General features: G+C 37.5%; 1 protein-coding gene across 1 annotated transcript in view; it reads left to right on the forward strand.

Annotated features, from left to right (window-relative positions):
- The window catches only part of LOC128687770 (LIM/homeobox protein Lhx2-like), a 581,158-nt gene extending 569,493 nt beyond the window's left edge, over nucleotides 1-11,665 (forward strand). The window contains exon 7 of the mRNA XM_070079655.1: nucleotides 10,806-11,665. The gene's annotated coding sequence lies outside the window, so the exon portion shown is untranslated. The remainder of the gene's footprint in view (nucleotides 1-10,805) is intronic.
- The last annotated feature ends 1,867 nt before the right edge of the window (nucleotides 11,666-13,532 follow it).

Raw genomic sequence — 13,532 nt, forward strand, 5'->3', positions numbered from 1 at the left:
GCTTTTTTCTGATGATACTGTGCTTATGGGAGATTCTAAAGAAAAATTGCAAAGGTTAGTGGATGAGTTTGGGAGTGTGTGTAAAGGTAGAAAGTTGAAAGTGAACATAGAAAAGAGTAAGGTGATGAGGGTATCAAATGATTTAGATAAAGAAAAATTGGATATCAAATTGGGGAGGAGTATGGAAGAAGTGAATGTTTACAGATATTTGGGAGTTGACGTGTCGGCGGATGGATTTATGAAGGATGAGGTTAATCATAGAACTGATGAAGGGAAAAAGGTGAGTGGTGCGTTGAGGTATATGTGGAGACAAAAAACGTTATCTATGGAGGCAAAGAAGGGAATGTATGAAAGTATAATAGTACCAACACTCTTATATGGGTGTGAAGCTTGGGTTGTGAATGCAGCAGCGAGGAGGCGGTTGGAGGCAGTGGAGATGTCCTGTCTAAGGGCAATGTGTGGTGTAAATATTATGCAGAAAATTCGGAGTGTGGAAATTAGGAGAAGGTGTGGAGTTAATAAAAGTATTAGTCAGAGGGCTGAAGAGGGGTTGTTGAGGTGGTTTGGTCATTTAGAGAGAATGGATCAAAGTAGAATGACATGGAAAGCGTATAAATCTGTAGGGGAAGGAAGGCGGGGTAGAGGTCGTCCTCGAAAAGGTTGGAAGGAAGGGGTAAGGGAGGTTTTGTGGGTGAAGGGCTTGGACTTCCAGCAGGCGTGCATGAGCGTGTTCGTTAGGAGTGAGTGGAGACGAATGGTATTTGGGATCTGACGATCTGTTAGAGTGTGAGCAGGGTAATATTTAGTGAAGGGATTCAGGGAAACCGGTTATTTTTATATAGCCGGACTTGAGTCTTGGAAATGGGAAGTACAATGCCTGCACTCTAAAGGAGGGGTTCGGGATATTAGCAGTTTGGAGGGATGTATTGTGTATCTTTATACGTATATGCTTCTAAACTGTTGTGTTCTGAGCACCTCTGCAAAAACAGTGATTATGTGTGAGTGAGGTGAAAGTGTTGAATGATAATGAAAGTATTTTCTTTTTGGGGATTTTCTTTCTTTTTGGGTCTCCCTTTCTCGGTGGGAGACGGCCTACTTGTTAAAAAAAAGTATATATATATATATATATATATATATATATATATATATATATATATATATATATATATATATATATATATATATATATATATATATATATATATATATATATATATCCTCCTACTTCACTAAGTAAGTAGGACTTCGAGCATAGTTGCAGCTACATCGTCTGAGGCGCACATCAGTCGAATATCTGCTTTACCAAAGGACGTCTGGCAAAGCTAGGATTAGCTTTTAGGAACTTAAGCAAGGAGTCATTCACCACACAATATATGGTGTGTGTCTGGCATATGCTGGAATATGCAGCGTCTTTATGAAACCCCCACCTGATTAAGTGTGTCAGAAAGCTGGAGAAAGTGCAAAAGTTTGCAGCAAGACTGGTCCTGGAGCAACGAGCTATGTAGAGACATGAAAACGAGCTAAAGATGATGACATTAAATGAAAGACTAGAGGAGATATAGCAAGGTGCAAGGTACTGAGAGGAATTGGTAGGGTGTATAAGGACAGATTGTACGAGAGGCGGGAACCAGGAACACGATGGTAATGCTAGAAGTTGAAAACACGGATGAGTAACAGAGATGTTAGGAAGTATATCTCCATTCTTAGGGTGATGATGAAGTAGAACGACCCAGAAAGTACAGTGGTTGGAGGATGACGCCATACATAGCTTATGAAGAGGTATAATTAGGTTCTCGAAGTCAGGAGCGTGAACTGGCCAGCAGCTGAGATTCGACCCCTGTAAGCACATATAAATGAGTACATGTATACAAACAAAAGCACGTACATACACCTGCACATGATCATATGTACGTACATACCTATGTATACAAATTATTGAACATTTAAGTATGATCACAAATGTATCGAAGTATTACTGAAAATGTCTTAATTTACATTAAAGTAATTAATTTACATTGTTACTTTTGTCGACAAAGTCGATAAAATGGTTAACATTACAGGTCAATGTCAAGCACAATTTTTCCAGTTTTTAATTGTTTAGTGATGCCTCATCACACACACACACACACACACACACACACACACACACACACACACACACACACACACACACACACACACACACACACACACACACATAGAATAGTCAGGAAGTGGAATAGTCTAGCAAGTGATGTAGTGGAGGCAGGAACCATACATAGCTTTAAGACGAGGTATGATAAAACTCATGGAGCAGGGAGAGCGAGGACCTAGTAGCGATCAGTGAAGAGGCGGGGCCAGGAGCTGAATCTCGACCCCTGCAACCACAATTAAGTGAGTACAATTAGGTGAGTACACACACGCAGATTTTCACTGAAAAATATGTAATGTGTAAGTGGGATTCGAAGTCACTGAATCACTTTACAGACTAGTCCATACGACTGGACGAATTTTCTAAACTTGGATCTTACTGATACACACGCCTTGGAGATGGCTTAGTGTTGTTTATCATTGTAATAATTTCCTACGAAGACATATTGAGTGAAAGAATAAAATCCATTCACCATCACTCACTCCGTAACTATCTTATCGTAAGAGCATAAATAACGTTATCTGAATGACTTACCAAATGCATCAACCCTATCAATTATAAACCCCTAGATAGATATTACCATGCTCACACTCCAAATCCCCCACTCCATTCATATGTACATCAATGTGCATGAATACACATTTGATTCTCTCTTGTACTGAAGATATATGTAGCTCAGCACCGCAATATCACCTCACTTGTCTCTCTGCAAGTGTAAATGTCTCCCAAAGTAAATACCTTAATATATAAATGTATCCTACTGTAAATTGCGAAGCATACTATACAGGGCAGCAGTTGGCTGTGAGAGCCGCCTCCTGGCTTGCATGGTCAGCAGGGTGGCGTGAGGGGTCCATCCCATGTTATGAAGGAGTCACATGAAACTCTTTGTAGTTGCCTCACTCTTCGTGGGAGGCAAGAAAATACTGAATGTTTTAGAACATTTTCTTTGTTCATACACACGCACGCTCCGACACCCATAGCTAGCACGCACGAACGCGTACATACATGATAGCATCATACAAAATACAGAGAAATGCTGTTTAAGAGGCGGGAAACAGGTACTCGAGGGCACAGGTCGAAGTTACAAACATAAATAAGTCTAAGGGACGTCAGGAAGTATTTCTTCAGTCTCAGAGTGGTCGGGATGTGGAATGACCTTGAAGTGGTGGAGACAGACCCCAAACATAGTTTTAAAAATAGGTACGATAGGGCATGCGAGTCTTGGGGAGTTAATCTGACAAGCGGCAAGTTAAGAGGCAGGGTCAGAAGCTGAGGCTCGATCCCTGCAACCACATATAGCTAAGCAAAACACACACACTTTCTCGCAACAAACCCCAGAACACCACCCAGATTCCATGTTGACCTGGCAGGATATCCATCCTCACAACCCCCCCCCCTAAAAAAAAATTATGGCCAGTGAGGAATATCAGTCAAAATAATATACATGCACTGATGGGATTGTTAATGCAATGCTAGAATTAAATGAAAGAAAAAATTAAGATATTCCAGTTCTCGTCACGTTTACCACGGCCTAGCTAACTGGAATGATTGTAGAAGCATTACTCCCCAGCGGATATTGCTAAAGAAACGAGAGAAAAGAATGCAGGGAAAGCTTAGCGCTTCTGATCTTAAAAGGATAAGATGAGTTCTTCGACTTTTGAACTTATTAAATTATTAGGAGAGGTCCCTAAGTATCTGCTTCTGTGATTTACAGCCCATCACCAAATAAGAGAAGACCCAGATAGTAGTTAGACAAGAGCAGATATACAGTGGGAAAACTGGGACTCGCATGTGTCTCTTAAACAGTGGAGCAAACTGCTTGAAAATATAATTAATAGGGTGCTCCTTGATATGATAAAACGCTCCTGATTCAGATGAACCTTTTCTCTTCTGTGTCCAAATGTCCCCTCCCTTATATTTTGGCTTATATATCCCCTCCCTTATATTTTGGCTTACGTATCCCCTCCCTTATATATTGGCTCTGTACATCTATCGATATCTGGCCTACAACCCTAAATGCATAATGGTTTTTCTTCTACTTCTAAGCCTTACTTCCACCCTGATATCCTTTCTCCACATATCTATTTATCTAATGAACTACCTCAGGTTTTAACCCCTCATCACTCTACGACAGTCGCGGAACAACATGCAGGGCTGCCTTCTTTCCCCTAACCTTTCCGGATGAAATGTTAAGTTTTAACCTCACAGGCTCTTCTACCTCATGAGCTCTACATGAAAGTTGCTGGAGCATTTTGTGAATACATGACCTGTTCTCTATATATTGAAACCCTTTACTGTTTATCCCTTCATCAGTTTGTTCGTAGGAAGGGTCATTCTACCATCGGCTCCTTACCAGGTCTTGATACACATTGTTGCAATTCTTTTGCTGACAACTGAACCATTATTGCCATCTGTTTCAATCCAGAAAACGGTTAAAATAATATTTCGCGTTATAACATATTGACCAGAGTCCATTTCGTAAGCCTTCATGGCTTGAGTCCTCAAAGACTTCGAAATAAGAGAGGCACTTCAGTGTTTGATAACTCACCATATGCGATATGAAGGCGTTTATCCCGTTCTGTGTTCCTAGTACTACATTGTCTTTGATTTTCATTTAAGACCTTATTTCTGTTCTCCCCTATTATCTGGTCATCCATATATGTAGGTGATTTTGCTATTGCTTATGTTGGCACGGACTTTAAGCTTGAACCGATCTGTCTCTAATCTACCACTAACTGCGCTACTAACTACGCTTCCTTACATGTTGTAAAAGAATATCACCTTTCACATCATTCCACATCTCATTGCATACCTGAATGGTTCACCTTATCTCAGAATACGTTAGCCAATTTTCTTGGACCTTCTTTGTGGAATACCTTGGAGGTCTTATATAGCATCCCTAAAAGTTGCTGTTTTAGTATTCTGAGCCTACTTAATTATTGGCTAATTTCTATTGGGGGACTGTTAGAAAAACGCATTCTTGTCTTCATTCTGTCCTAGTCTTGTTTAAACTTGATTATGAGGACCAAATGTATTCCTCCAGTAACTTTCTAAACTCAATGCCAATTCATTATCATGCTCTATGCTTGTATCTGTGGACCTTTCGGCATTTCCTAGTCGAAAACCTGTATGTAGAGACCAATGTCCTTCTTCGTAATATCACTGCGACGTAAAGTCTGCTATTCTGTCTGCTTCCATGACTTTCACTATCTTGCTACATACAGAATAATAGTTAATATTAGTGAAGTTAATTTGTTTAATCGTAGAACTTTGGTAACATTCCTCAATTTAAACCCCCTTTAATTCACTCTTTATCTTCCTTTTCTTTCCCTTCTTCGAAAGTCGTAGGAATTCATGATGTTACCAACCCTCCCATGTCAAAAATGTCTCTTTTCAGCTACAAACTCACAGTCCCTCTTCCTTCATCACTTTCAGTTTCATTTTTATTTTTCCTACAACAATACACATCTATGGCTCCAAACCCCTAACAGAGATAAGGTACACGACTGTTATTTTTTCAGATCCACTAATATAAAACTGTTTACTAAAATCAGCCAATATTTACATGGTATAATTATATGTACTTCTCGTTGCCCTCGTGCACATTGCAACAATAATCGCTACTTCATTTGGTATCGTTACAAACTTCAAAGTGCATTTCAAGTGATTCATTAATTTGACTCGCCATATACAACGTGCTTCTCATACAACAATGGATGCATTGTAATTCTAGCAAAAGTGAAGACGTAATCTTTAGCTATATCCCTGGACAGTTTGATATTTGGGACAAGGAACTTGCAGACTCAGCTGCTCGTTCCACCGTTTATGGCCTGCAAATTTCGCATAGGGGGAGAAAGGATTCCATTTTTCTGAGAATATTTAGGTTATCACTCACCGTCTTCAAGAGTACTGGGAATAACAGAGTCGAGTCAATGATAAATCAGTTTTTCCTTCATATCGCAGTTTTGTTCTTGGTCATCCTCAATGTCCAGAGACTCTCACTCTGACTGCTCTCCTCTCTGAAAGTGCCACCTTCAATGTGGACTCATTCTGTGACTTTTTAGCTGTAACAATCCTACTGCATCAACCATGACTCGCATCTCACACTTGCCCTAATACTTTACTTTAGCCCTTAATGTATACACCACACTCCAGGGCATCACTGCATGACACATTCAGGTTTAGCACTTGTTTTCTACTACAACAACTAATAAAAAAAATATTATTATTATTATTATTATTAATAATAATAATAATAATAATAATAATAAGTTTAGGATAGGGGTGGTTTTGATAGAGACCTGCCTTGCATGAGCCAGTAGGCCTTTTCAAGTGTTCCTCCATCCTTATGTTTTTTTAGTCTTAATATTAATAATAATAATAATGATAATAATAATAATAATAATAATAATAATAATAATAATAATTATTATTAATATTATATTAATAGTATTAATTTCCAGCAAGAAGATGAATAAGATACATTTGGAACCCTTTCGTATCATGATTTCCGAAACGTGTTGCCTGTGAGAAAGACTTTATCAGTAAAATATAGAGGCAACTAAAATACTGGAGACAGTTGAAGAACAGGCGAGATGTATAATTGCTCAATCTTCATAGAAGTGGAGAAATAATTTGGAGGTTTTTCACGGTTCAGTCCCTCAGAGGACATCTACAGATATTTTACTTTACAGCTTACTATAATATTCTGATGCGTAGAACGTTGAAAGTGAGAAACGCCTGCCTATTAAAAGTCGGTAGGCTTGTTAATGTGACTTGTTTACCGTGCCGCTCGTCACTTCCGTCTCTACCTCAGAGAGATCAACAATATGGAACTGAACAGCGTCTATCAAGGTTGAGAAAGTGAACACCTTTAAAATACTTCTCCACATAATGGATTCAAATTAGACAAGTTTAGATTTAGAAAGGATATAGGAAAGTATTGGTTTGGGAAAAAGGGCAGTTGATGAGTGGAACAGTCTGCCTAGTAGGGTTATTGAGACTAAAACCTTGGGTAGTTTCAAATTTAGGTTGGATAAATACATGAATGAGAGGGGCTGGATTTCAGTTGGATTTGAATTATCAAAGGTTGGGTTGGATTTTAATTATCAAATCTTATTGCTTGGGTAGAATTGAAAATTGGGTTGGGCGAATATTTTGTTAGTGGGATGGATTGTGAAGGACCTGCCTAGTATGGGTCAACAGGCCTGCTACAGTGTTCCTCCTTTCTTATGTTCTTATGTTCTTATTTACTGTCAAAGATGAGGGACTGGAAACCGCTAAAGTCTTCTACAACTGCCTTCGGTATTATAGTCACCTCTGTATTCAACTGAATAAGGCCAAATGTTACAGAAATATATACCAAATTGTTGCACATACGTTTAATAATAATAATAATAATAATAATAATAATAATAATAATAATAATAATAATAATAATAATAAATAAATAAATAAATAATAGGAACACATTAAAGAACTGATGACAGTAAGAGGAAGTGATGAAAAACGAGGCTGGATCTACTTTTCACTTCCTTTCATATGAAAGCCAACATTCAGAATAAAATGTAGAATGCTCCTCAGAACGGGCAATTAATGTGTGTTGAATTTCAGCTTCCTGATGTACAGGAAGGATAATTACGAAGGAATGAGGCATTTGTCGACTCATGTACAGAGATATGATAAAGGGGAAAATCCGCGTAGGAAATAGCTAAAATTTCGAACCAAACGTGCAAAGAAGCAACAGGCAAATTTATACTGACCTTTGAGGAATGAATCAAAGACACTGGACGAATCCATAGTTCAGTCGTCATCGTATGGAGGGAAAACTGAGGAAAACAAAAGAAAGGGAAAAGTACTAAAAGAATCCAATACCAGAGAACAGAGAAGCTAACAGAAGATCCACAAATAATTATCATTGGGTGAGGAGGGAAGCTGAAAAAAATGTGAAATGGACATAACAGAAAAGATGAAGACAGAGTCAAAGCTGCTTCATAGTCACACTCGAAAGGAAATGACAATGATGAATCAGATGATGTCATTGAGAAATAGGGAAAATTTATATTATTTTTTAGAGAGGTATTCTTAACAGAAGATTTTACAAATAAACAAGGGCCAGTACCAGAGATGTAAGAGAGGACAAACCAAACAGAATTATCTAGCATTGAAACAATTGGTAAGGAAGTGAAGGATCTCATGATGGAGTTTGTTATACGGCAGTTATCAGGGCCAGAAATGCTGTGCATTCGCTTATACTGATATCTAGCAAACACAAGATAACTGGAAGACAACAGATGTGGTGTGAATATTTAAGAAACGTGACAGGCAGGCTATTCAAATCCAGTGTCCTTTACGAAGAGTAACATTCATATTGTTTGAAAATTACTATAAAAATATAACGTTTCCTCACAGAGCATCATGACAGCAAGTATCGAACCTGCACATTGTGCAGCAAAATACACAGTAGTTTATCCACACAGCCAGACTCCAGAGTGTTAGAATTCTGCGGTGGACGGAGATACGATGTTTGGGTGTGTGTGTGTGTATATATATATATATATATATATATATATATATATATATATATATATATATATATATATATATATATATATATATATATATATATACATATATATATATATATAATATATATATATATATGTGTGTGTGTGTGTGTGTGTGTGTGTGTGTGTGTGTGTGTGTGTGTGTGTGTGTGTGTGTGTGTGTGTGTGTGTGTGTGTGTGTGTGTGTGTGTGTGTGTGTGTGTGTGTGTGTGTGTGTGTGTATGATTTTGGCATTTAATGCCTGTATATTTTAAGTGACGGATAATGTCAATACATTGAGGAGAATGCAAATTGAGGAGGAGGATTGAATGCTAAAATAAGACTGAATTGCTTAGTAGAAGCTAGGAAAAGGGAAAAGAAAATGAAAACAAAATATCTGGGGAAGGGAAGAGGGAGTGAGCGGTGACGTTAAAATCTCTAAGAAACAATTAATTAAAGAATAAGATTTAGAAACAACATCACATCCCCCCTCCCTTCCCCCCGCATTATCCCGACGCGCATTTAAGCAGAAAACCAATAACAGTACAGATTAAGGTTGTAAGAACTAAAGTCGCTACAATCACAAATGTAACTTTATTCCAGGCATGTTTTTATAGCATTTCTCTAACAATAATGTTCTCTTTATCATTATCACATCTAACTCTTAGCGCTCCAAGTTATAATAATGAATCGATAAATCGTAATCAACGATTGTAACTTTCTATCTAGAAATTACTAAAACGTTCTAGTGGTCAGTGTGACGAGCTCATGTGATATTAATATCGTATCGTAGTGATTCGGTTAACTTTTTAAAATCTATCAGAATTGGTTTACCTTAAATGAGAGGATAAAACAATATTCTTTCATTAATCCGTCAGACACTAGCAGGAAATACACCTCGCATTGCTAGTCTGGTAATAAACGATTTTGTCTTGAAAGTCAATATTAATTTCTTGTGAATATAATAATGAATTACTTTATTTTCTTATGTTTTCTTGCGGAAAAATTAAGCGTGTCAAAGACCTGTATACTTGAGAGATATGGCATCATATATTACAGTGTACATCTTGAATTCGAAGGTTATGAGGTTTCAAGGTGACTTAGAGACTTGGAGTTCCAGACACCTTCACATACTGATCTTTCTCTCGCTTATGTCATATTTCTCTGAAGATGGCCACTGTTGTGGAAGAAAGTATTTACATAATTTTCGACAGGTTTGCACTGCTTAAACTACATATTTAATTTCATTTAGTATTTATTGTTTTCTAAGATATTTATGTATCTATTAGCACAGTTTTGTTATTGATCAATACCTCTCCTTCGTGGTTACAATAGTATATATATATATATATATATATATATATATATATATATATATATATATATATATATATATATATATATATATATATATATATATATATATATATATATATATATATATATATATATATATATATTATTGTAACCACGAACTATAGGTATTGATAAAATAACAACACTGCTAGCCAAGGGTTCAAACTCATGTTGAACTGGCCCTCCACTGTGAGCAAGAACCACATGACGCCTTAAACCACAGGATTGGGTGGTCCTGTGGGTTAAGGCGTCATGTGGTTCTCGCTCACAATGGCGAGCCAGTACAACATGGGTTCGAATCCTTGGCTAGCGCAGTGTTGATATATATATATATATATATATATATATATATATATATATATATATATATATATATATATATATATATATATATATATATATATATATATATATATATATATATATATATATATATATATGCAAAACAACCACTGAAAGAATAATGAAATTCCAAGCGCTTTCGTGATTACTCACATTATCAAGGTTGTTCCTTGATAATGTGAGTAGTCACGAAAGCGCTTGGAATTTCATTATTCTTTCACAGTGGTTGTTTTGCATATTCTGATATCACCTGTTTGCTGTGATCTTATTGCATATATATATATATGTATATATATATATATATATATATATATATATATATATATATATATATATGTATATATATATATATATATATATATATATATATATATATATATATATATATGTATATATATATATAATATTATCTACGTATTTTCTTGTTCCAGCTGCAGTTGTATGATCTTCATACCGTAAATAATTTAACGCTGTCGAAGTAACAGTGAGCAGCGCCGGTATCGGCGGTGTTTCCGTATGCCTTGACAAACTCGTCTTTAGGAAGCAGTCATTGACGTTTTCTCAAACTCACGTGAAGAGGAGGAACTTATTTTTCGACACGTCAGTATCAGAAACTAAGCTCATCAAATAGGTGCCACAAACAAATAGCCGAACATACTTCACCTAATCTATGCTAGCTAAGCTCATCCGAAATTACGTAGCTAAGGCTGGAGGAAGTAAGGTTTATTTTAATTTAAGTTGATCTAGACTATCGCTCTCTACTCTTTTCTTGTAGTATTGAGCATATATCATCCTATACGGTGAAGAGTGCGCTGGGTGGCTTCGTTCCAAAACAACTTTAACAGATACCCATCTCTCTCTCTCTCTCTCTCTCTCTCTCTCTCTCTCTCTCCCTCTCTCTCTCTCTCTCTCTCTCTCTCTCTCTCTCTCTCTCTCTCTCTCTCTCTCCGTATCTATGTCTCTGTCAATACTTTATAAAGATCTGGTGTCGTTCACTTGCTTCCACGAGCCAGACACTTATATTGGTCTTCACCTTCGTGTTAATGGACTATCATTCATAACAGTTTCCCAGAAATATAAGAAAAAGTTAATTTGATGTAGAGTGTTATAGATCCCTCCGCTGTGTTCTCTAGTCATGTGTATTATACCAAAGTGGTTTCTTAATATGTGTCAAGTTGTTCCTGGAAATTTACGTTTAGCTTCTTTTTTGTAAATATTCGGACTATAATAATTGTGTATGATTAAGGCTATGTACCAAAGATTTGTAAAAATAAAATAAAATGAAAAATAACGGTTGTGTTTCTATGTTTCCTCTAGTGAAAGTTGTTAATCAGGGATGATGCTTAGGAAGGGATCTTCATGCAAAAAACTGGGTCTATGCTCCTGTTCCTTGGATCAAACTTGAATATCATTCCCCAGGACTGTATGAACGTAGAGGCTAAGTCTTCATTGTAATCTTTTATTATAGACACGAACCCCATTGAGGAGTGGAAAGTTAGGGGCTCCCCTAGAAAAATGCACGTAGATACATACGCACACACCCACACATTCATAGCCAGGAGCTATAACTCAACTCCTGTAACAGCAAATAGGTGAGTACACACACGCTTACACACACACACACACACATGTATGTATATGTGTGAGTGTGTGTGTGTGTGTGTGTGTGTGTGTGTGTGTGTGTGTGTGTGTGTGTGTGTGTGTGTGTGTGTGTGTATGTATATACATTGCACAATACATCTAATACTGGAGAATTTACTTGATATAAAACACTCACAGGAGTCAAGAAAACAAATTTCCTCTGAATTCAAGGACTTCGTGAAGACCTGCCGTTGACCCTCTGAGTGCTCACCAACCAGCGGGAACGTTGCTATATTTATTAAAATGATATGTTCCAGAAGGGAGATGAGTGTATTACATGATCAAGCAGTCTACCGTAAAACATGGATACAGACAGCGCCTGTTGGACGTTAAGCCCACTAAAAGTGCTATTTGTTTAATTTAAAACAATAATCTACTATATTACTATGAGAAATATGTAACCTATCGGGTGTTCGTCCAGAAAGTGATACATCTCTTGATATTTTTAATATAAGTAGGAAACAGTGGTCATTGCTCGTCGTTGTAACACCTGACTAAACACTCTACTGTTAAACTAATGATAAATTAGCAAATTGCTGAGAAAATGATGAAATAAAAGGTTCGGTTATTAATGTAACTGATCCCCCATTGACCCAAGTTAAGTTACTACCACCTCTATCACCATCACAGCTACCACCACCACCACCACCACCACCACCACCACCACCACCGCCACCACTCTAATGCCACTATTACCATCACAACTACTACCAATACTACCACCATTACAATTACCACCCATTCAGACACTAGCACCATCACAACTACCACCACCACTCCAACATTACCACCCATACAACTACCACTACCACCATCACACCCACCACCACTACCCCAACACTACCACCATTACAACTACCACCACTACCCTACCACTACCACCATCACAACTATCACTATTCCAGCATTACCACCATCATAATCACCACTACTCCAACGCTACCACCATCACAACCACCACTACTCCAACACTACCACCACCACTCCAACACTACCACCATCACAACCCCCATTACTTCAGTACTACCTCCATCACAACCACCCCTACCCCAGTGCTAGCACTATCATAACCCCCACTACTCCAACACTACCGCTATCACAACCAACTACACTCCAACACTACCACCATAACAACCACCCACACTCCAATATTACCAACATAAAATCCACAACACCACCAACACTTCCACCATCAATACGACCACAACTCCATAATAAGAACCACCACTCGAACACTACCACCATCATAACCACCACCACTACAACAAAACAATTCCACCATACCAATCACCACCACTCCAACATTAAGGTGATTTTGCCCTCCATCACTATAACTCAACCACTATCACTATCACCACCACTCAGAATCTCGCTTCATCACTACCACTAAAACAATACAACCATAACAGCTACAACCACTCAAACCATGCTAAATCAAAGTAGCTACTACTACAACACTTCCACAAGAAAAATTACCATTCCAATACTACCATCACTTCTACCACTACACCTCCAAA

The sequence above is a fragment of the Cherax quadricarinatus genome, chromosome 1, assembly GCF_038502225.1.
Source record: "Cherax quadricarinatus isolate ZL_2023a chromosome 1, ASM3850222v1, whole genome shotgun sequence".
NCBI lineage: Eukaryota > Metazoa > Arthropoda > Malacostraca > Decapoda > Parastacidae > Cherax > Cherax quadricarinatus.